Below are 26,265 nucleotides of genomic sequence, written 5' to 3'. Positions count from 1 at the left end.
AATTTGAAGTCTATCCTGTCAATAATAAAACATGTTTTATCCGTTTCATATTGTTCATGACATTAGTAGTTTCAAAGTCAAGTTGGTCAGGTCAAGTTTTCTAACTCTTAAAAATATTATTTTTTTTTAATTTTATTTTATTTATTAAATATAAGTTCTAATCTTGCTTTATTCCAAATTTCAAGTAAATCCTTCCAATAATAAAAAAGTATTAAGCATTTTCATTTCTGTCAGGTCATTGTCAGGACATTCTTGTAATCTTCAACATATTGAAGTTAAGAAGTATTATGTAGATGTAGACATTAGTGTAACCCGGTTTTTTTTCGGTTTTCGGTCATAGGACAGTTGAAAGAGGAGCTACATGTAGATAGGACTTATAAACAATTTATGAATGTAAAACTATTCATAAAGCTTCTGAATAGAGTAAATCATGGTTAATTGAAAATATAAACTACACATTTTTCTGATACAGAATTTACTCAAAATTGTCCAAAATCTGCTCTTCGGGTCTAGGCAGAAACGAGCTTCTCTATTTATTTGTCTATGTTCACACTGAAATCCCGATGAATATGCAGTAATGCTAGCGATGATAACCTGTCATTGTTCATTGTTGATCGTACATTTGATTTCAACAGACGTAGTACACTACTACAAGAAGAAGTACAACAAGCACTTATGGACCTATCTATTGAACAAGGTCTCGTTCAAATACACGACAAACCAACAAGAGAGGGAAATCTGTTAGATCTGGTATTCACAAACAACCCGTCCCTTATTAAATCAACTGGCAACTGGCAATGCACCGGGATTTTCAGACCATGATATCGTCATTACAGACTCGTTGATAAAACCAGAGACATATATATATGTCTCTGATAAAACCATACTATTGCAATCAACGCCCACAGAAAAGATACATGTTTGGGAAAGCAAACTGGGATCAGATTAAAACAGACATAAATATGATAACAAAGGACATTTATAATCATATACACGATATGCCAATAGATAAAACCTTGCAAACCTTCAAGAACGGTGTACAAGCAACAATTGACACAAACGTACCATCTAAAATGATAAAGAAAAAGCACTCTGTCCCATGGTTAAACAGAAAACTGCGCAAAATGCTAAAACGGAAAGCTAGGTTGCACAAACATGCTAGAAAAACTGGAAGTTACAAAGAATATAAACAATTCCAAAAAGACTGCAAACGCCAATTTAGAAAAGCAGAATGGAACTATATTAATGACATCATCAATGCAGGTTTTGAAAAGAATAGTTCTAAACCATTCTGGAACTACATGAAAGCAAAGAAGCAAGATAATATAGGAGTAGCACCACTAAAGTCAAATGGAGGCCTTACAAACGACGGCAAAGAAAAGGCAGAAATTCTAAACAACCAATTCAAATCAGTATTCACTAAATTAGATCCGAACTCACAAATACCACCACTAAAGAAAAGATCAACTTCAAATATTTCAAAATTGGACATAACATTAGAACATCAGAACAGACATCCTCAACACACAATTCCAATCAGTGTTTATCATTTCACAGAATACTTTAATTACTGCCACAAGAATTTACTATCTGATAAGGTATTCAGAGTAATTAATGACTAAAAAAACAGAATTGACCTTGTTTAAAAAAAAGATGATGTGGTATGATTGTCTATGAGACAACCCTCCACTAGAGACAAAATGACACAGAAATTAACAGTTATAGGTCACTGTATGGCCTTCAACCCTCCTTCAACCATGACCAAAGCCCACACCGCAAAATTATGTATAAAAGGGCCCAAATTTACAAATGTAAAACAATTCAAAACAAACAGCCTAATTTATGTTCCAAACTATGTAAGATATACAATGTATGTTACACAGCAACCACTTGTTTCTGTTTAGCACTTGAACTATTGACGTCATACATCTATCACTTTTCCATTGGGACTTCAGACATTTTCTCTTTTATTGGAACCTCTGTGATGTCCTGTAAATGTGGACAAATGTTATAAGGTGTATTCATAGAAATGGTACTTTAAATTAAAAGTTCCAGCTGCTACTGAACAAAGAAAACAGCTTACTGTTACTGTACATAAAAGAGATCTCTTATTAACATCTATAATACTAAAATTACGAGGTCCAATTTGTCAGCCGTCATCACGTAAAAACGACGAATCAAGGAATTCAACTTTATATATAACTAATATAGTACAAAGGTGTAGATTGAAAATTACACCACTCCAGGCCCTTTTGTTTTCCACGTAATTAATATTGCCAATAATTAAGAAGTTCCGGGTCGAGTCCAATACCGATACCGATACCAATAGTATATTCACCTGTTATCGATTACCTAATCTGTACGTTCCGCATTTGATAGGCGCACCACCAAACGGTGTATTCATGATTAATATGCTATATAGTATTACACGGGTCATAATCACAGGGTTGACACTACTTAATTGTCAAATTGTTACCTATTGTAGTATTTTGATCAGTTAGACTTTCTAAGATAACAATACGAATACTAAATATCTGGACTAAAAATAAGGCGTATAGGTACAGTTTTCAATTTGTTAACGGGCATGACGTAAAACAGCGAATCAAAGAATTCAACTTTAATTATAACTAATATAGGACAATGCTGTTGATTTAAAAATACTCCATTCCAGGACCTTTTGTTTTCCTAAATAATTAATATTACCAATAATTGATAAGTTCCAGTTCGACGGGTTCAAACAGAAAGATTTGAAAGCAGAGACAACTGTGTATTTTATAATCGGCATGAATTTATCAAATGACAATACTAAAGTTATTAAATTTAGTCACGGAACCGCGATATATCACGGGTGTGTTCTAGTACTATATAATAAAATATCATTTGTAGAGATCACCGAAAGGGGAAGTGGTTAAGAACACAGTATTCTTTTTTATAGGGGGTTCACTCTATATACGCAAATTTTTATTGTCTTCGCTTGATAGTAAATCAAGCAAATTTCGGCAAATTTCGATGTTTAACAGGTTTTCAATTTTAGCTACGGGCTCACGAGGGTCTTATATATGATCTTATTGCTGTGTCCACAATTGGTATTCTACGTATTTCACCTCTATCGGTGTGGACAATTCCATGTTTACATCACATGACATTTCCACGGGAATTACTTCTATTGAGACCGTACGAATGGATGAACATACTATATAATAAAATATCATTTGTAGAGATCACCGAAAGGGGAAGTGGTTAAGAACACAGTATTCTTTTTTATAGGGGGTTCACTCTATATACGCAAATTTTTATTGTCTTCGCTTGATAGTAAATCAAGCAAATTTCGGCAAATTTCGATGTTTAACAGGTTTTCAATTTTAGCTACGGGCTCACGAGGGTCTTATATATGATCTTATTGCTGTGTCCACAATTGGTATTCTACGTATTTCACCTCTATCGGTGTGGACAATTCCATGTTTACATCACATGACATTTCCACGGGAATTACTTCTATTGAGACCGTACGAATGGATGCAAATTTGGATTAGTGCATAATTATGTATTGTGAAATACATTGTTCTCTGTGTATATATTTTTGATGAATTGATGATCACGTTTTCTACAACATAGTTAGATGTCAGGTTTGTACACATTTATAGTCTCTACACTAGTCTATATTTAAAACTGAAGCCTGGTGCAGGGACATGTGCTGCATAAATTCCCATCACATTTCACATGTTCAGGGACATTTCAACCAACAAAAAACAATTGAATATTTTCTCACCTGCCATATTTATTTTTATTTCATCTAATGTCATTCATGGCCCTGGTATCATCCCGAGACTCCCATATCCGTGCCCATATCGTCCTTGAGGCTTTAGCCGAGGACCGATATGGGTCGAGAGATGATACATGTACCAAAAGACATGTTGTAATCTATTTATCACATATTTAAGTTTTGCAGGAAAGAGGGAAAAAAAGTTCAATTATAACATTTTATTAAACAACTTTAATACTACAATATGTATAGAAATGCCCATGCTAAAGGAAAATTTCGACATCTGGTCATTATGAACGGAGAAATTGCTACAGCCATGCAGTCATTACGAAATCTCAGTCATGCATTACAAAATCACACCCGTGCATTACAAAATCAGTCGTGCATTACAAAATCACACCCGTGCATTACAAAATCAGTCATGCATTATGAGTTAACAGATGAATTGGGACATCGATTAAATCACAGTCGCTTGAATTATAACAGTATTTTTTTTTTTTTTTTTCATACATATATCACTAAAATTCAAGCGGCTGTGATTAAATCAAAATGTCGTTTATTTCTCTAAATAAGTGTGACATTTTTTTTTTTTTTTTAAACTTAAATAATATCATAAAAATAAGTTTAAATGATGTTCATTGTTTTGTAACGACTTGAAACGAAAAATTTTCAGCCTTTTTCAAGTACGACTTTCAATTGTTATCACTGTTTCATTTCCGTAGTTCAATCCTCAAAATGCAGACTTCAAGAATAGTTAAACTGTCTGAGTTATTCTTCCCAGCTACTTTATATTTGCTAGATGAAATGAATTTTAATAGGATAAATTAAGTACTTATGAGAAATCAGAAATTACATCTGACAGTCACAATAATAATAGATAAATGAAAAATGAACAGATTGATGCCCAATATATTTAATTCCAAGGATGCAGTTGGCAACAGAAGCGACGAAGCAGCACATGTATTTTCGGTGGGCAAATATCCACTTTTTGATATGGGAGGAGCTCTGACGTCCCACGGCCTAGCTTGTCTGGCAAAACAGCTGTTGGACAGAGTAATCTCCCAATAAGATATGACAAACTCTATTATCACAATAAAATCAAGCAATAGGGAGGTACACCCTCACCCCCATCCTTATTTTTATCTAGAAAAGGTAGGGGAGGGGTGTGGTAAGGTCGTTCTATGTTGACAAATTTCATGCATATTCACATCGATAAATTAAAAGTAATCTTCAATGAGGACCCAATGACACAGTATTACTTAAACAACTTAGTCCCTGGGTTCAAAGGTGTTAATAAACCGATTCACAAATATAGATCTCCTTGCGCTCAAATGTAAACCTCAGTGAAGTATACAGGCAACTTCGTTTACAGAAATATATACACACTTTGTCAGTAATATATTGTCATGCTTCTGCATATTCACATTTTTTTCATGCTTCTGCATATTCACAATTTTTTCATGCTTCTGCATATTCACGTTTTTTCATGCTAAACTTCAATTCTATACAAATTTTTTTACGTAACTTTGCTATAGGAGTAAGAATATTTTAAGCACCAATTTAACATGCATCTTGGCCACCATCTAAATTATTTATCGTAACCATTCCGGAATTTCACTTACATAGGGATTAGTAATATAGAGTATTTTTGGTTAGTAATTTGGCTTATTAATGGTAAGGTTCTCGAGATGTGCTTCTTTATACATTTTTGACAGCAGTTTAATCCCATTTATCTCAATATTATCCCTGCATGATAGAAATGTCAACCCTGACCTATTCGTGTTGAAAGTGAAAATCTAATCTATTTGATGAACTAATTTCTTCCAAAAACTACATGCATTATTTCGGTATTATTTGATTCACGTTGCATATTTGTTTATGATAATGGGTTATGTATGTGTGAACTTTGTAGTGTATTGCAAGATCGTGCAAAGTGTGACAACAGTGAGCAATCATGGGACATTATTATTTGTAAACAAACCGGCTCCTCATGTATTACGTGTCGGAATTATACATATACATTCAAAGTGCAATCAATCTTTCAATCACTATTTTATGATATTTTTGTGTCCTTTTTTAGGTTTGCATATCAGTAGACATAGTGTTTTGTTCCTGATATGAGTTGTGATTTTTATAGAATTAGAAGGTAAGTCTAAATAAGTCATTGTGTGAGAGGGGAGATCGGAGGGGTCCTGATCCTGAAAACCCCGGCTTTAAAACATGAAATTCTGAGGTCTCACTCTGGAATTTAAAAAAAATATCAAATCTTGACATCCTGAACTTAAAAACACCTAATCCTGACGACCTGAAAAAGATCCTGCCCATGAAAAGACAAAAAAGATGACTCAACTTTCAAAATTTCCCTCTAATTTTTCCTATATTTTTTGAAACACTCATACTAAATTATAGAGCATTTGCTCCATTTGAACTCTATTTGTCCTCTTCCCCATCATTTCCCTCTTTATCTGTTTATAAGTCTTACTCTTTAATTTATTTACAGTAACAGCTGTTTTGTGATTTTGACATGTTATATTAATTAATGTAAACTATCATTTTAATATTGAACACATTTAACCATTCAGTTTCCATGTATTTGTGTCTTATATGAAGAAGGTTTTAGGTCATGTTTCCTAAACATCTTATTGCTATTTGTCTGCCATGACTGGACATCACCCAAGTTCCTGTAAAATTTTGACACAATACAAAATAACTGATGCCACAATGGAAACAGGGGCCAGCTGAAGGACGCCTCCTGGTGCGGGAATTTCTCTCTACATTGAAGACCTGTTGGTGACCTTCTGCAGTTGTTTTCTATATGGTCGGGTTGTTGTCTCTTTGACACATTCCCCATTTCCATTCTCAATTTTAGGATTGTCATAGGCAGATCCAGTGGGAAAAATTTGGTTGATTATATAGGGAATCACTGAAGCATAACTGGACCCCCATCCCACCCACCCCTTTTTATCCGCCACTGATTGTTGTATATAACATCAATAGTTGAAGTGGGACAGATTACATTTTAGAAAACTGGGTTTCAATGCTAGTCAATTAGAGGGATATTTGATTTTCATTGGTTGTAGATATGAAATCTTATTTTATCATGAAGTCAGATTTGATAATGACTTGAGGAATGAAGATGTAGTAATGAGTCTAACGACCCAATGTTAGTTTTAGTATATTAAAATACAAAATGTATATAATTATGTGTAAAATGTACATATATCACTGATTCAATGCATGTGGCAATGGTAAATAAACACTGACAATGCAAGTCTTAGATAACATTAATTTAATAAAATATGATAATAAAAATCACGTCTTTTTCAGGACTTTTGATCCAACCATGTAGTATGGCACGTTATTGAGATATGGTTTTGGTTGATGGATGTTCATGAAGGACCTGTAGTACAAAGTATATCACTGGATTTAGCTCTTTGTCAAAGTGTATTTTTAAAGTACTTTGCTTTGTGCTCAGTTCATTGTTATGCAATTCATTCTTTGTGAAATAAAGATTTGACAGACAACTCTAATGCTCAAGGAATTGTCAAAGCAGTACCACTGTATGTACAATGTAAGTAATAGGGAGCTACATGTTAAATCATTCTATTTCGATTTGAACCAAGCAATATATTTCCATTGACCAAATTTAAATAAAAAAAAATAAAAAAATTACACAACACTGCTACTCCCGCTACTGGAAATATGATGCTACATTGTTTTAATACACCTGTTGCATACCGATGACTCAGTCCTGAGTGTAAATGGTCCCTTAAACATGTTATAACAAATAAAATACCAGATGCTCCGCAGGGCACAGCTTTATACGACCACAGAGTTCGAACCCTGAACAAAAGACTGACATGAGACAATGTTCCCCCTGAAGAAATTTTGGATCATGGTCATTCTTCCCCCCCTGGTATAAATTTCACTATATGTATATGCAAGTCTGGAAAGTTAACCGAACTGTGTTAAAATTAGACTTATTCGTATACAAATTATGATTTGTTGTTAGTTTTCATTAACACAAGTCTGTTTACACATTTATCAGTCTGTCTACATGTTTATCAGTCTGTCTACATGTTTATCAGTCTGTCTACATGTTTATCAGTCTGTCTACATGCTTATCAGTCTGTCTACATGTGTATCAGTCTGTCTATAGGTCAACTTGTCTGTCTTTCTGTTCATCAGTCTTTCTACATTATTCATTATTAATTGTCTATAGATATTAGAAGATGTAGTATGAGTGCCAATGAGACAACTCTCCATCCAAGTATCAATTTATAAAAGTAAAAACCATTGTAGTTCAAGGTAAGGCCTTTAACATGGAGCCTTAGCTCAACCCGACAGCAAAGTATAAAGGGCCCCAAAAATCACTATTTTTGTTAGTCAATGATACCAAGGGTTCACACAAGAGAATGGATGTAATTACCACATCAGCATGTGCTTCATGAGTATAATATAACAGGTATATATCTATAAATACATATCAAATGTATAATAAGCTTTTGTAATATTAAACTAATACAAAAAAGTTACTTTTTTTTTAAATTCCAGCTGACGTCTCCAATGTTATATTACAAGGCAGAAAATAAAGCTTCTCACCCTACTAAAGGGAGAATTGGCCTGGTCCTGGTCCCCCCACCATACGCTGAGGGGAAAAAGTGGGATCATGTCAATTTTGCAGGGGATTAAAAAAGCTCACTTGGCCCTGTGGGCCAGGTGGGCTTAAACCTAGATATTAAATAAATAACTCTCCTAATGCTCAGATTGGTTGTCATCGTGCAACACAGTTAATAACATCACATAGGAAAAACATAGAACTCCTTTTGTCATAAGACACTGTCAAATATCCAAACATGCTATCCACACTCATCTGTGTCCACACTTGTATTGAACAAAAAATAATATTATCCAACTTCAACTGTACATTAAAAACATTATATTAGATGAGGTCAAACTAAAAGTTAACATAGAAAATAATTGGTGCTTCTGGGCATAAAAGAGATCCAAATTTTAGTATTCATAGAAAACATCTACCTGTTACTGCCATTGTCAGATCCAAAGGGGGGGGGGGGGGGTCTGGGGGTTGGACCCCCCCCTTTTTTTGCAGATCAATGCATTTGAATAGGGACATATAGTTGGACCCCACTTTTTTTAAATGTCTGGATCAGCACCTGACCACATAAAAGAGCTTCTATTACTTTTGAACATTACATCTTCTATCTGTTTTAAACTTCATAATAAAGACCATATGAGTACATATAGAAATGTTCCAAGAGAGGTGTAAGATGCAAAAGGACATTCAAACTTCTAAAAAGTGATGCCCCACCAATGAGTTCTCAACTAAAATTTCAAATTCTCATGTACAGTTTTTTTCATACATTCCGTGAAATAACTAGTAAACTTGTGCCCGTCTGAGATTACTTTGAGTCTTGACTTCCTACGCTCATGGGCCTAGCTTGCCTTGCAAAACAGCCGTTTGAAGTGTGATCAATATCTGAGTAATGGTATGATTGCTAATGAGACAACTCTCCACCGGACTGAGACCAAATAATATAGCACTAACATGACTAAGCAGTTTACAATTAAATGTCAGCATATGGCCTCCAACAATGAACAAAATGTAAATATCGCTACAAGAGTTTTGTGTTCCAAGACTAGGCTAAAATTTAAAAAAAAACACAGAAATTAATGTGTTAACCGAATACAATCTTAGATGGGAATTAAATTTCACGAAAGTCACTAAATACATGTGGGATGTATTTCTAAATAAAAACTTCGATGAAATTGAACACTTCAAGTTCTCCCTTTCACAATGTCAGTATAGACCTGGATGTTGTTTCATAAAATTTCAATTGAACTATAGTGGTTCATATGTGTTTTGAATAGGTTTTAACGACTACGCAGAAACAACGGGTATATATTGGTGTGGAAAACTTAATTTAAAAGAAGTTTAATTGAAGATTTTCTTCGTAATAATGCGTTTTCTCGTAGGGAAGGGGGTGTGCAAGTATTTTATTTTTAATATCAACCACGAGTGAGAAAGCAATCTTTAAATTTAATTCTACATCATTATGACATCATACATGAATATTTACTTTGTGTTCCCTAGTGTTGTGATGTTACAACGAAAAATTATTTTTGATAATCTTTCATATGATTATTATTTCTCTTTTCAGCATTTGTAAAGAGTAAAGAAGTGGCTTCACCTTTCTGGTTACTATTCATGTGTTGTGTATTAATGTATCGCAACACTTTATAGTTATTGGACAGGTTAAACTCAGACGAGAGGGAGAGGACAGGGCCGGGTAAGGGAGACAGGGAGAAAGGGGGTAGGGTCCTCCCCCTCAGACGACGAATCTTCCAAACAGCACCAGATCATTTGTGATTCCAGCTGATTTCAGATTACTAGCAATACATGATAATAGAAAGTTTGAAAGTTCCAGTTCGTGTAACTGATTTGATTAAATGATTAACAAATATTGAAATATCAAAATACAGAAAAAAAGATACAAGTTTAATAATGATTGTAATAAAAAAAAAATGTTAATGAAATGAAAGACTCCAGTACTAAAAGATGCTGACATAATGTACTGACACATTGGAAGATGAATACAGCAAGTCCAGATATACTGACAATATCCAGTACGTACAGACCAAAGCCACTGCACCAGTATCGATAATAGATTTTTTTTAAATATTGCATTGTGGTACATGTTTATGGTATACAGACAATAGTGCGGAAAACAAATCTCCTTACTTTATACATTAAATGCACCTCATATTTAGCATCTTCATAAAGGTACAGACTCCAATCTGTTTTGTAGAGTGTATGTCCTGGATGACTTAGTTAATCAGACAATCCAAAGGTTGATGGTCATTGGGCAATTGCATTAAGCTTATTTTCAAAAAAAATATTCTATGAACATTCGAAACATGAGCAGATTTGAAAATTGTAGTCCTGATGTCATATATAAATGTATTGTCTCGGGACCATTATACATGTAATGTAGTCAATAAAATGTATACATCATGTCTTTCATAATGGTAATCAAAGTCAGAAAAATAACATTAAAATTGGCTTATTATTGGAAACTTACCGGTATTACACTGCCATAGTCTTATAAATATCAAATGGTTAACATCAGCATTCACATGCATGGTATACTAGCACTTTTAAAACAATTCAGACTCAGTTTGTTGGTCAAGTATACATTTCACACTCTGACCTATGATGTCACATTCTCAATATGCATTAAACTGGCCACTGGACATGAACAAAGACAAAAAATATAATCTTCCCGGCATTCATCAGTAGCTTTGTTTTATGTTTACTTGATTGTTTTAATATGCATTCAACACACATCAAAACCTTAGGAAATGTTCTGGGTGTTATATTGGTGGCTTAATACTAAAAATCAATTGATTAGGAAGCAGCATTTAAATTCGTATTTCATAATGAAAAATGGTACATGTCTGCATGGTTGTGATGCCAGAATCCCTATATTTTGGGATGCCAGCATCCCGATATTTTGAGATGCCAGCATGCAGATATATTGGGATGCCAGCATCCGGATATTTTGGGATGCCAGCATCCGGATATTTTGGGATGCCAGCATCCAGATATATTGGGATGCCAGCATCCGGATATTTTGGGATGCCAGCATGCAGATATATTGGGATGCCAGCATCCGGAGATTTTGGGATGCCAGCATCCAGATATATTGGAATGCCAGCAGTATCCGGATATTTTGGGATGCCAGCATCCAGATATATTGGGATGTCAGCATCCAGATATATTGGGATGTCAGCATCCAGATATTTTGGGATGCCAGCATCCAGATAAATTGGGATGCCAGCATCCGGATAAATTGGGATGCCAGCATCTGGATATATTGGGATGCCAGCATCCGGATATTTTGGGATGCCAGCATCCAGAAAAATTGGGATGCCAGCATCCGGATATATTGGGATGCCAGCATCCGAATATTTGGGATGCCAGAATCTATAAATAATTGGAACTTAGCATCCAAACGTTGAAGTATTAAATGGACTTCAATATGACATTAAAAGAATTACATCAGCATCTATCAAAGGTGGAGATGCAATTTTAATTTTGTTCTTCATTATCCGCAGACACTTTTCTTAAATATGCCATATACAGAAATAATAAGTGCTTTTTATACAAAACAATTTCACAACTACAAAAGTTATTAATATAATCGAGAGAGCATCCATAATCTTTGAGAACCAATAAAATCTATAATGCAGCATCTACTATTCATAGAAATAAATGAATCAGTATGATTTTTTTTGTAAAATGAGCATATGTTGATACTAAAACAAATGCAATATAGTAGAAATATTCCAAATATGGAACCTGACCGTAACGTTTTCTCTGGACATTGAAATATTTAATAGAATACGACATAATTTTACCTTAAAGTCCAAAAATTGTAAAAAAAATCTCTTTTAGCATATGAGAATTACAAATTTTAGTTGAGAACTCATTTACCCCATCCTGACCCCCACTCCACTCTGGAAGTTCTTCTCATATAGAGTTATCTCCCATTAGTTCATCAAATGGCACTTTGGATATATATGGCAGACAGAAACAGAGCCGACACAACACAAACAGAACTTTGGATAAACAAGGCATGAAAAGAAATTTAAACAGAGAGAGCTTGCTAGATAAGTAGTGGATGATTTTAGCTTTTGAAGTTTTACATGTACGTTTAATACTTCTATACTATAGAAGAAAAGAAAGGAATAGAAACACAATTTCTGAGTTCAATAACTTGCCAACTTTGTAAGCAGCAGTGACCCAGTGTTTTTAAGATACTACTTAGACTTGCTACATGTCCCTTCCTAATTATGTTTTTTCTCTTTTTTTTTTAATTTTGCCCCTTTAATAATTTTACTCCTTTCTCAAAGGGCAATCAGTAGGCTGGCACTTATAAGTAAACATATAAATTAGTAAGAGAGAAATAATAGAAAGGGAATTGTAGCAAGTCTAGATACTACTGTACATGTATACTTATAAGCTATTAAAATTATCACAATATCCATAATCTTTTGGTATTACATAACACTTGAATGCAATATTTCTGCACTTCCCATAATAGAAATTTTAATAATTATATTTGATTTTTTTTTAGATTCAAATTACCCCATATCACATGAAACTTGCAAAACTTCCAGTGAATAAACTTATAGACAGACAAGTGGAGGTAAACAATTATAAATTCTTTAACAATATTCTAAATAATATATCTGATGAGTTAATATTTTTAATCCTAAGTTACTTAGTGAGTAGTTTCAAGTCATGCACTAGTGGTTATCTTCATGGATCAATGAGTTAGGTTTGTTATAACCTCTTAGGTTTTACAAGTTTGGGGCATGACAAGTCTCTCTTCTTTATAATGATTGGTTCATTTAGTCACGTGTCTTTTTTTTGGAGGGAAATTCTATTGTCTTGTTTAAAATTTGCTTATATCTTGAACTGAGGGGTGCTGATATAGTTTGTACTCATATTTAATGGACATCTTTAATTTAAAAAAAAGGGGTAAGTTTTCTATTATGACATTTGCAATATCTCAAATTGTAACATATAACTGATATGGTCTGATATGATTTTATTGCATAAATGGTCAAAATAAAAGATTCCAAATATTTTAAAGATTAAACATGTCAGGAATAACTATTGATTTGAGAGTTTTGTGAATCAATTACATCAATGGCGGAGAAATAAGAAGTCATGTTCCAATATTTCTGGTAACAGGTCTGACCGTCTAGTAATTAAAAAATGTTTATTGTGTTTATTGTATTAATATATGTTGGTCACAAACTGTAAAGTTTATATGACAATAAAATATTTGATTTGATTTGATTTGATTATTAACTTGTATGTTTTAAAAGACGTATTATATGTCTCTGGTTAAGACATATTTGTTATTATAAATTGATCAAACAACAGTTATGATAATGTTTTTTATTGCAGATATTGAACCAGATTGTTCCAAGATTGTACATGATGTAATACCACATCCAGGGTCCCCACAGTTTTGTGTATACAGGACAATTGTACCTCAAACATGGTAAGTTTTGTATTCTGTTTATTATCTGGACTTGAAAAGTCAAAATGCAAGACAGCAATTTGTTGGAGGTGTCAACAATTATATTAGTTCGTGATTGAAGATATAGGAATATGTGATATGAGTGCCAATGAGACAACTCGTGATTGTGTCAGTTTAAGGGGATCTACTGGTAGGATATACCTTTTTGCACCAAAAATGAACTCATTTGTGCCAATACAACCTCAGCACCTTTTCATTTAAAAGACTATATGTATCATTTGTGCCAATAAAATAATCATCTAATTGAGCCAATTCTGTAAATTTAATTATATATATTTACTACGGTAAATGGCATATCAGGAATGTATTCATCAGCAAAGCTATCATTCACGTATTCTGGTTAACAGGTTTTATCTGAAAATAATGGTGTAACCATTTTCTTATGTCACTTTCAGTTTCCCCGATATTCTTTCCCCGTTAACTTATTTCTGTTTCTTTCTCCACCATGCCACATATCAGACATTTTTACATTTTGAAATTTTTTTTTAGTCCAAAACATGTTTAACCATAGTTTTTAAAGCTGGCATTTTTTTTTTTGATAATGTCATATAAAATGAACAGAGTTATCTCTCTTTGTACTGTTTATTTGTAGTGCAGGGTTGACTTGTTATTTCAAAATAACCTAGCTAGTTTAATACTTAATATATATTTTCCAAAATAATTCCACCTTATGTAATAATGCTGTATTTTGATTGGATGAGAGACATGGTATTTTTTACCAATTTCTATGTATTGAGATTTTTTTTTCTCTGCCGGGGTATTTGTCATTAGGGAATTCCATGTGCCGGGGAATTTGCTAGCAAATACCATGGCAGATGGGGAATACCCTAGCAAATACCATGACAGATGGGGAACACCATGTCTAAAAATAACTCAATTAATTATTTCTATTCTAAGATGACAAATTCATGGTCATTTTAAATATACGGTTCCAGATGAAATATTAAGAATAAAAAGCATCATTATTGAATGACGTAAAAATTCCACGAACCTGTACTTTTAATGACGTCATAAATAAATTTCAATGGAAATGAACTATCAACTGGTCGCCTATCGGCTCTGGAAATTTGAACCTCTCAACCGGTATTTTTGGCAAATACCCCTTGTAAGCATGATATATTTGTATAGTATTCCTATTTGTTAATCCTAATTCATGATTTTAAATTAATGTTTTTCAGGACAGTAATAGCAATTGAATCAAATGAAGAAAATGAGACTTAAAATCATAGAAACTTAAAGAAAAGAAAAATAAAGATTTATTTGCCAATGGATGAAGTTGCTTATCTTAAAGGTGAGGTCACATCAGAGAAAACTTACATTATTTTGTTGAGCTTGTGACTGTCACATAACCATTGTCCTTGACCTCCTTTTCATGGTTCAGTGACTTCTTGAAAAAGATTTTTTGTAATGTTAATTTCTTTTTTATTACGAGTATTTGGTATGTGCGTACCTTGCAAGTTTTCACTTGCCCTCAACCTCAGTTTCATTTCATGAAACAGTGAACAAAGTTAAGTTTTGATAGTCAAATCGATATCTCAGATACTATAAGCAATAGGTCTTGCATATTTGGTGTATAAAGTCTTACTGGCAAGTGTCATCTGACCTTGACCTATTTGCATAGTTCAGTGGTCAAAGTTAACTTTTTATATGAACGCAAAAATTGAAAATTTTTTGGTCATATATTGGTATCACGTTGGCGTAATCCTCTGCATCGTCGTCCGTATACTTTTAGTTTTCGCACTCTTACTTAAGTAAAACAGAATAGAAATCTATGAAATTTTAACACAAGGTTTATGACCACAAAATGAAGGTTGGGATTGAGTTTTGGAGTTTTGGTCCCAATATTGTAGGAATTAGGGGCCAAAAATGGCCCAAATAAACATGTTTTTTGGTTTTCGCCTTATAACTTTAGTTTAAGTAAATAGAAATATATGAAATTTTGACACAAGGTTTAGACCACAAAAGGAAGGTTGGGATTGATTTTGGGAGTTTTGGCTCCAACAGTTTAGGAATTAGGGGCCAAAAAGGGCCCAAATAAGCATTATTTTTGGTTTTCGCACAATAACTTTAGTATAAGTAAATAGAAATCAATGAAATTTATACACAAGGTTTATGACCACAAATTTAAGGAAGGTTCGGATTGATTTTGTGAGTTGAGGTCCCAACTGTTTAAGAATTAAGGGCCAAAAAGGGGCCCAAATAAAACTATAACTTTAGTATCAGTCAATAGAAATCTATGAAATTTAAACAAAAAGCTTTTGACCGTAAAAGGAAGGTTAGGATTGATTTGGAGTTCTGGTCCCAACAGTTTAGGAATTAGGGGCCCAAAGGGTCAAACTTAGTTTGATTTTAACAAAAATTGAATCCTTGCGGTTCTTTGATATGTTGAATCTAAAAATGTACCTAGATTTTTTATTATTGGCCCAGTTTTCAAGTTGCTCCAAATTGGGGTCTAAAATTAAACTTTGTTTGATTTCATCAAATATTGAATAATTGGGGTTCTTTGATATGTCAAATCTAAATGTGTATGTAGATTTTTTACTTTTGGTCCCGTTTTCAAATTGGTCTACAATAAAGTCCAAAGGGTCCAAAATTAAACTAAATTTAACAAAAATTGAATACTTGTGTTTCTTTGATATGCTGAATCTAAACATGTACTTAGATTTTTGATTATGGGCCCAGTTTTCAAGTTGGTCCGAAATTGGGGTCCAACATTAAACTTTTGTTTGATTTCATAAAAAAATGAATAATTGGGGTTCTTTAATATGCCAAATCTAACTGTGTGTGTAGATTCTTAATTTTTGGTCCTGTTTTCCAATTGGTCTACATTAAAGTCCAAAGGGTCCAAAATGAAACTAAAGTTTGATTTTCACAAAAATTGAATCCTTGTGCTTCTTTGATATGCTGAATCTAAAACATGTACTTAGATTTTTTATTATGGGCCCAGTTTTCAAGAAGGTCCGAATTGGGGTCCAACATTAAACTTTGTTTGATTTCATCAAAAATTGAATAATTGGGGTTCTTTACTATGCCAAATCTAACTGTGTGTGTACATTCTTAATTTTTGGTCCTGTTTTCAAATTGGTCTACATTTAAGTACAAAGGGTCCAAATTAAACTAAGTTTGATTTAAAAAAACAAGAGGCTCTCAAGAGCCTGAATCGCTCACCTTAATTTTTATTGGTTAAATCTCTCATCAATGTCAGATTGTTCTGGCTTTTTAATTTATTTAAATGTTCTTGAATCGTCCTGTTTTCTTCAAAAGAAAAAAAAAATCATTTTCTCCTATGTTCTATTTTAGTCATAGGAGCTATGTTTCTTGAAATACAAGGGAATAAAATATGAAATTTATACTAGATACTCTGAAACTCATTTAGCCTAAGTTTGGCTGAAATTGATACAGCAGTTTCAAAGGAGAAGATCTTTTAAAGTAAGTCAACATGATGAACAAATTGTGAAAAAAGTCTTTAACGGGCAATAACTCTTTAAGGGGTCAATTTTGGTCAAATTGACTTATTTGTAGATCTTACTTTGCTTAACATTTTTGCTATTAACAGTTTATCTGTATCTATAATAATATTCAAGATAATAACCAAAAACTGCAAAATTTCTTTAAAATCATCAATTCAGGGGCATTATACCTGAAAAAGCAGTTACCCAATTCGGCTGAAAATTTCATGACAGGTAGACCTTGACCTAATAAATACTTTAACTTATTGTCTTATTTGCTCTAAATGCTGGAGTTTTTGAGATATAAGCCAAAAACTGCATTTTACCCTGTGTTCTATTTTTAGCCATGACGGCCATGTTTTTTTACGAAATAGAAAATAAAACACAAACTTTATTTTATACACCCTACTGATCATTCAGTTGACGTTTGGTTGAACTTGTTTGAGTAGTTTTAGAGGAGAAGATTTTTTAAATTTAGCAAATATGATGAACAAATTGTGAAAAAGGACAATTACCCCTTACGGGGTCAATTGACAATTTTGGTAATATTGACTTATTTGTAGATCTTACTTTGCTTATCATTTTTGCTGTTTACAGTTTATCTTTATCTATAATAATATTCAAAAAATGAAATTTTGGGCTTCTTTGATATGCTGAAATAAACATGTACTTAGATTTTTGATTAGTGGCCCAGTTTTCAAGTTTGTCCAAATCAGGATCCAAAATTATTATATTAAGTATTGTGCAACAGCAAGAAATTTTCAATTGCACAGTATTCAGCAATAGCAAGAAATCTTCAATTGCACACTATTGTGCAATAGCAAATATTTTCAATTGCACAATATTGTGCAATAGCAAGAAATATCTAATTCCACAATATTGTGCAATAGCAAGAAATTTTCAATTGAAGTTATCTTTCTTTGACCAGAATTTTTTCAATTTTGTTCATTTTCGATTTCATATATAAAAAGAAAATTTCTTCAAACATTTTTTTGAGGATTAATATTCAACAGCATAGTGAATTGCACAACGGCAAAAGAAAAATTTTAAGTTCATTAGACCACATTCATTCTGTGGCAGAAACCTATGCTGTGTCAACTTTTTAATCACAATCCAAATTTAGAGCTGAATCCAACTTGAATGTTGTGTCCATACTTGCCCCAACCATTTAGGGTTCAACCTCGGCGATCGTATAAAGCTGTGCCCTGTGGAGCATCTAGTTCTTAAACTATAAGCAAAAGTCAACTATATTAAGTGTATTGAATGAGTATTAGGTGTACATGTATTTCTTGTTTGATTTATGTGATAGTTGTAGTTAAGCTTTATATTTAGGACTATCAACATAATAGCAATGGTTATTAAAGAATACCTGATACTTTAGCGTGTGCACTCTTGGGGTTTTTTTTAATATCTTTTAAAATTGAATTGTGTCTTCAGCAGTTTTTCAGAATAAAATATATATAAATTAAATGAAATATATGATGTTCAGTAGTTGTCATTTGTTGATGTGGTTCACAAGTGTTTGTCGTTTCTCCTTTTTGTCGAGCCTTGGCCTTTAGTCGAAAAAGCGAGACTAAGCGATCCTACATTCCGTCGACAAATATTCACTCTGTGGTTAAAGTTTTGTGAAATTTTAATAACTTTCTTAAACCATACTGGATTTCAATCAAACAGAAACTTGTTTATGATCATTAGATATGATCCAGAAGTAAATTTTGTAAAATGATAAATCAACTTGGACATTAAATCTTATTTATGATCAACAGCTAGTATCTAAGAAGCAAATTTTGTGAATATTTTGTACATGGGTATCTGTATTTTACTTAAAAATGGACTTAGTTTTTCTTCCAGTTAACATTACATCCATATAGTTAAGTTTTTAAAACATTTATTAGATTCATTCTGGATTTTTTCCAAACTTGGACAGAAGCTTCTTACAATCAAAAGATAGTATTTAGCAGAATATTTTTATTGATTTTTTTCCGTCATTTTCGTTGAGCCTGCAATTTACAGCAAAAGTAGGCGACACTGAGTTCTGCGGAACCTTTACAAATTTTTTATATAGATTAGACTGTTGGTTTTCCTGTTGGAATGGTTTTACAGATAGTCATTTTTAGGGGCCTTAATAACTTGCGTTGAGTTGAGTGACAGATATATTTTTAACTTCAAATTAAAATAAGATAGGACATAAAAATACTACATTTCTCATTTACTTTGCAAGATGTATAAATCAATTGATAGGATATTGTTTTAGTTTACACAATATCTTATTTCTTTTGTAAATTTTACACTAGTCATTTTTCAGGTTGAGGCACCATGTTGAAGACCTGATACTTTGAACTATAATCATGTATACTTTTATAAATTGTGACTTGGATGGAGAGTTGTCTCATTGGCACATCTTCTTATATCTTATAAGCTAAACAATAACATGAGCTGTAACAAATTATTTATAAAATACTGTGTAAACGAAAACAATATCCTATAAATTTAATTATATATCTTGCAAAGTAAATGAGAACTGTAGTACTTAAAAATATGATATAATGTTGTTTTAAAATAAACATGATATCTTATAAAGATTATAGAAGATGTTATTAATTTTCAAATTAAATAAGATATCTTACTGAGAATATGAGATATCTTTAAAAAATTGTCACAAAAGTTACCCATTATGTCATCAGCTCCTTCTACAAATATTCACTCTATGGTCAGAGCTTTTGCCATTTTAATAACTTTCTTTAACTTATTAAGCCTTAAAAAATATTTTTTTTAAAATCCTGTCTATCCGTAATTTACTTAGAAATGGACTTTATTTTTCTACCAGTTAACATGACATTCACTCTGTGGTTAAAGTTTTTAAAATTTAAATAGCTTTCATAAAATAACCTGGATGTCTACTAAACATGGACAAAAGCTTAAAAATTGTTTATGATAGAAAATTAGTATCTTTGAAGATAATTTTGTCAAAACTGATTTCCTGTTTTATTATAGGTACATTATTTATAAATGGACTTAGTTTTTCTTCTAGTTTATATTACATAAAGTCTGCAGTTCAAGTTTTTAACACATTTATAGGATTCATAAATCTTCCTGGATTTTTACCAAACTTGAGAGGATTTTTTCTTAATATTTTTTTTTGTTGAGCTTGTGACTTACAGCAAAAGTAGGTGAAACTCTTACATTTTTTTATAATATATTTTTATCATTTTGTCTAGTTCCTATGTACACAATTTGTTTAACCTTTGGGGTCTCCCTTATTCCCTTTTTGATTTATCTGACATTGACACCAGTCCAAGGTAAGGGGAGGATTGGGCATCCCCTAACATGCTTAACCCCACCACAATATGTATGAATGTGTCTGTCCCAAGTCAGGAGACCATAATTCAGTGGTAGTTATTTGTGGCTGTCTCAGGTATTTGTTTTTTGTTCCTTATTTTGTACTTTTATTAGGGCATTAGTTTTTTTTCATTTGAATTATTTTACAATGGAAATTTTGGAGCCTTTTATAGCTGACCATGTTGTATGGGCTTTGCTTATTGTTGAAGGCCATACTGTGACTTATACTACAGTTGTTAATTTCTGGTCATTTGGTCTCTTGTTGAGAGTTGTCTCATTGGCAATCATACCACATCTTTTTTTTTATAAAAAAATACCAATTCAAAATTTATCAAACTAAACTTGTCATATGAATGGCTGAATAAACTCAAACAATAGGTATAGGAAGGTGTGGTATGAGTGCCAATGAGACAACTCTCCATCCAAATAACAATTTATAAAAGTAAACCATTATAGGTCAAGCATACTTTAGGAATAATAAATGTTGTTTTTAGCTCACCTGGCCCGAAGGGCCAAGTGAGCTTTTCTCATCACTTTGCGTCCGGCGTCTGTCGTCGTCCGTCGTCGTCGTCGTCCGTCGTCGTCCTGCGTTAACTTTTACAAAAATCTTCTCCTCTGAAACTACTGGGCCAAATTTAACCAAACTTGGCCACAATCATCATTAATGTATCTAGTTTAAAATTTGTGTTTTTTCACCCGGCCAACCAACCAAGATGGCCGCCATGGCTATAAATAGAACATAGGGGTAAAATGCAGTTTTTGGCTTATAACTCAAAAACCAAAGCATTTAGAACAAATCTGACATGGGGTAAAATTGTTTATCAGGTGAAGATCTATCTGCCATGATATTTTCAGATGAATCAGACAACCCGTTGTTGGGTTGCTGCCCCTGAATTGGTAATTTTAAGGAAATTTTACTGTTTTTGGTCATTATCTTGAATATTGTTATAGATGGAGATAAACTGTAAACAGCAATAATGTTCAGCAAAGTAAGATTTACAAATAAGTCAACATGACCAAATTAGTCAGTTGACCCCTTTAGGAGTTATTGCCCTTTATAGTCAATTTTTAACCTTTTTTCGTAAATTTCCATATCTTTTACAAAAATCTTCTCCTCTGAAACTACTGGGCCAAATTAAACCAAAATTAGCAACAATCAACATTGATGTATCTAGTTTAAAATTTGTGTTTTTTTACCCGGCCAACCAACCAAGATGGCCGCCATGGCTAAAAATAGAACATAGGGGTAAAATGCAGTTTTTGGCTTATAACTCAAAAACCAAAGCATTTAGAGCAAATCTGACAAGGGGCAAAATTGTTTATCTGGTCAAAATCTATCTGCCCTGAAATTTTAAGATGAATGGGTCAACTGGTTGTAAGGTTGCTGCCCCTAAATTGGTAATTTTAAGGAAATTTTGCTGTTTTGGGTTATTATCTTGAATATTATTATAGATAGAGATAAACTGTAAACAGCAATAATATACAGCAATTTAAGACTAAAAAATAGGTCAAAATGACCAAAAGGGTCAATTGACCCCCTATGAAGTTATCGTCCTTTATAATCAATTTTTAACAATTTTCATAAAATTTGTGAATTTTTACTAACATTTTCCACTGAAACTACACGGACAAGTTCATTATAGATAGAGATGATTGTAAGCAGCAAGAATGTTTAGTAAAGTAAGATGTACAAACACATCAAAATCACCTAAACACAATTTTGTCATGAACTGTCTGCTTCCTTTGTTTAATTCACATATACCAAGGTGAGCGACACAGGCTCTTTAGAGCCTCTAGTTACTTTTCAGTACAAATACATATACAATTATTTTATTGGCACAAACACAGTTACAATAATTGGCAATGGCCCATACAACTGGTATACAAATAGTAATAATGCATAGAATATCAATAGGCATATTTCGAACAATATCATCGAACGATATCAATATCATCAACAATAAATGTTTAAGAAAAAAAAATATATCAATTTATACATAGTTGGTCAAACATAATAAGTATTGAAAATAATGACAATATTTATATGTAATATTATGAACAATGATTATGAATTAGACATATTGACAATTTTTGTCGAGCCTGCAACTTTTGTTGCAGAAAGCTCGACATAGGGATAGTGATCCGGCGGCGGCGGTGTTAGCTCACTTCTTAAAGCTTTATATTTTAGAAGGTAGAAGACCTGGATGCTTCATACTTTGTATATAGATGCCTCATGTTACGAACTTTTCGTCAGTCACATGTCCAATGTCCTTGACCTCATTTTCATGGTTCAGTGACTACTTCAAGTCTTGAAAAAAAGTTAAGATTTTTTGTAATGTTAAATTCTCTCTTATTATAAGTAATTGGATAACTATATTTGGTATGTGCGTACCTTGCAAGGTCCTCATGCCTGTCAGACAGTTTTCACTTGACCTCGACCTCATTTCATGGATCAGTGAACAAGATTAAGTTTTGGTGGTCAAGTCCATATCTCAGATACTATAAGCAATAGGGTTAGTATATTAGGTGTATGGAAGGACTATAAGGTGTACATGTCCAACTGGCAGGTGTCACCTGACCTTGACCTCATTTTCATGGTTCAGTGGTTATAGTTAAGTTTTTGTGTTTTGGTCTGGTTTTTTTTTATACTATATGCAATAGGTCTACTATATTTGGTGTATGGAATGATTGTCAGGTTTACATGTCTAGCTGACAGGTGTCATCTGACCTTGACCTCATTTTCATGGTTCAGGGGTCAAAGTTAAGTTTTTTAGTTTTGGTCTATTTTTCTAATACTCTATGCATTAGGTCAACTGTATTTGGTATATGGAAATATTTTATGATCTATATGTCGGTTACGCAGGTTTCATTTGACCTTGACCTCATTTTCACTGTCCATTGCTAAGTTTTAAGTGTGTGTTTTGGTCTGTTTTTCACTATTTATAAGCAATAAGTCAACAATATTTGTAATATTGAAGAATTGTTAGCTGTACATGTCTGCCTGGCATGGTTCATCAGACCTTGACCTCATTTTCATGGTTCATTGATCAATTTTTCATTTTCTTGGTTAATGTTTAATTTATGTGAAAGTTGTAATAAAGCTTTATATTTAGGTCTATCAAGATAGTATCAAGGATTAGTAAAGAAGGCGAGACATTTCAGTATGTGCACTCTTGTATAGAGTTTGTTCTGCTTTACACAGGTTCAAACTGTCTGAGATGAAAGAGGAAGTTAATTTTAGGATTGTGTATGAATTATTATTTAATAAAAAGATTATATTATTTTCATGTTTTTGAAATTTTGTAGGATCAACAATTATATTTGAAACAGTATGTTGAGAGAAGTTCAGAACAAGCTATTTTGTTTGAGGAGGAGTTGTCAGCACTTCATCATTGAATAAAGTCAATTGTATTAGAAGTGAAGCTATTATAAAACAGAAATGAGACAATTATCAAATAATTCAAAGACTACATGGATGTTATCTGGACTAACATTTGTATGACCCAAATGTGGTATTTTTCATATGAAGACTTACAAGGCAAATAATTGGCTGTGGCAAACATGTGTATGCATTTAACATGTTTAAAGACTTGAAGAACTTGTACTGCCTTCTTCAGATTTCAATAGAATTTGTTTAAGACAGTAAATTCTGAGTATGAATTGAAGAATTTTTGCTCATTTAAATGAATTATGAAAATGTTTTACATCTTAAATATACAAAAACAACATACCGGTAAATTATTTTTTCTTTCTTGAAACTTATTACAAAATAAATTCTTATATACTAATTCTTGCAATTAACAAGTTTATTTTTAGTCTGAACGTACAACTCAATGCACTGGTTATTCACACAGAAAACTACATTTATCTCCCAGTCATATTAAAAAAAATGATATATGGTAGAATTGCCAATGAGACAACTATCCTTAAAATAGATGCCAATGATCAAAGATAATGAATACATATATAGTGTATCATGGATTCAGAGAGAAAGAGGGATTACTATATAAACATATTTTATATAAGATATCTTTATAAAATTACATAAGATATCTTATAAATTACATAAGATATCTTATAAATTACATAAGATATCTTATAAATTACATAAGATATCTTATAAATTACATAAGATATCTTATAATATATATAGATATCTTATACAATTTATAAGATATCTATGATATATTCTATATTATAAAAGATATCTTCTATAATTTATAAGATATCTTATAAAAAAAGCATTTGAGATATTATAGATATCTCATTAACTTTATTAGATATCTCATTAACTTTATAAGATATTTTATATAGTTATAAGTTATCTCAAATAGTTAAAAAGATATCTTATATAGTTCATTAGATATCTTACATAATTCATTAGATATCTTATATAGTTCATGTGATATCATATATAGTTTATGAGATACCTCATATAGATAATGAGATATCATATTTAATTTATAAGATATCTTATATAAAAAATATTTATAAGATATCTAATAAACTAGGAGATAAAGTACATATTATATCTTATATACTATATAGGATATCTTATAAACTATATAAGATATCTAATATCTTCTATATCATATAAGATATCTTAGAAAAACAGATTATATAAGATATCATATTTGCTATATGAGATATCTTATTTATTATATGAGATATCGTATATAATATATAAGATATCTTATTTGTTATATGAGATATCGTATATAATAAATAAGATATCTTTTTAATTATATGAGATATCTTAGTTCGAATAAATAGTAAAACAGTTTACCATATAAAAATTATAACAATTCATTGTTAAATAGATATAAGAATATGTGTCAGGTATGAGTGTAAATGAGGCAATTCACCATCCAAGTCATATCTTTCTGGTTTTACTCTTTAGTTGAGTTGCTGTCATACTGTACTGTGTTTACTGGAATGCAACATCTTATTCAATCCTTACAAAAACCATCAAGGATATCAAAACTAGATATCTTGTATAGAAAAGTTATTTCACTTCTTAACACATGTTTTTCAGTGACTGAAAATGAAAAACCTGACAACATTATGTATCAGTTAGCATTAGATACTTGTATACACGTATGGGAAGTTAAGTCGCCATCTGTGTTTAGGGTTCACAGATACTATACCTCTGCTCTAGGTATAGTAACGTCCCCTACCATACGTATCAAGTATCCATTCTTACTGATACAAACTGAGAGTGAGGAGGCTCAGTTCGACTGATGTGCGGTGGCTCAGTCTGACTGATGTGCGGAGGCTCAGTCAAAACATTTTTGCTTTTACGGTACAAACTGAGAGTGAGGGGGCTCAGTCTGCATGTGAAGCTCTGTAACATGTTTTTACAATAAAAACTGAGAGTGAGGGGGCTCAGTCTGCATGTGAAGCTCTGTAACATGCTTTTAAGGGGAAATGGGTATTTTAATTGTTTTTATCAAATTTTATTGGGGACATTTTACTGTTTTTATCCAAATTTTAATTGGGGGTATTTTACTGTTTTTATTGGTACAAACTGAGAGTGAGGGGGCTCAGTCTGCATGTGAAGCTCTGTAACATGTTTTTA

General features: G+C 32.3%; 2 long non-coding RNA genes across 3 annotated transcripts; both read left to right on the top strand.

Annotated features, from left to right (window-relative positions):
- Positions 1–3,533: 3,533 nt before the first annotated feature.
- Positions 3,534–7,329, top strand: LOC134695130 (uncharacterized). The gene is made up of 3 exons (XR_010102713.1): positions 3,534–3,626; positions 5,844–5,909; positions 7,091–7,329. It is a non-coding gene; the product is annotated as an uncharacterized LOC134695130 (long non-coding RNA).
- A 5,024-nt stretch (positions 7,330–12,353) lies between these two features.
- On the top strand, positions 12,354–24,347 carry LOC134694053 (uncharacterized). Of its 2 annotated transcripts, XR_010102556.1 has the most exons (5): positions 12,354–12,492; positions 12,922–12,993; positions 13,764–13,860; positions 15,078–15,190; positions 23,994–24,347. It is a non-coding gene; the product is annotated as an uncharacterized LOC134694053 (long non-coding RNA). The 2 variants fall into 2 exon arrangements; XR_010102555.1 differs by lacking the exons at positions 12,354–12,492; positions 12,922–12,993 and adding an exon at positions 13,019–13,328.
- Positions 24,348–26,265: the final 1,918 nt, after the last annotated feature.

Source organism: Mytilus trossulus, chromosome 13 (assembly GCF_036588685.1).
Source record: "Mytilus trossulus isolate FHL-02 chromosome 13, PNRI_Mtr1.1.1.hap1, whole genome shotgun sequence".
Taxonomy (NCBI): Eukaryota; Metazoa; Mollusca; class Bivalvia; order Mytilida; family Mytilidae; genus Mytilus; species Mytilus trossulus.
The sequence above is the reverse complement of the archived record's forward strand: the minus strand, read 5'-3'. Positions and strand labels throughout refer to the sequence as shown.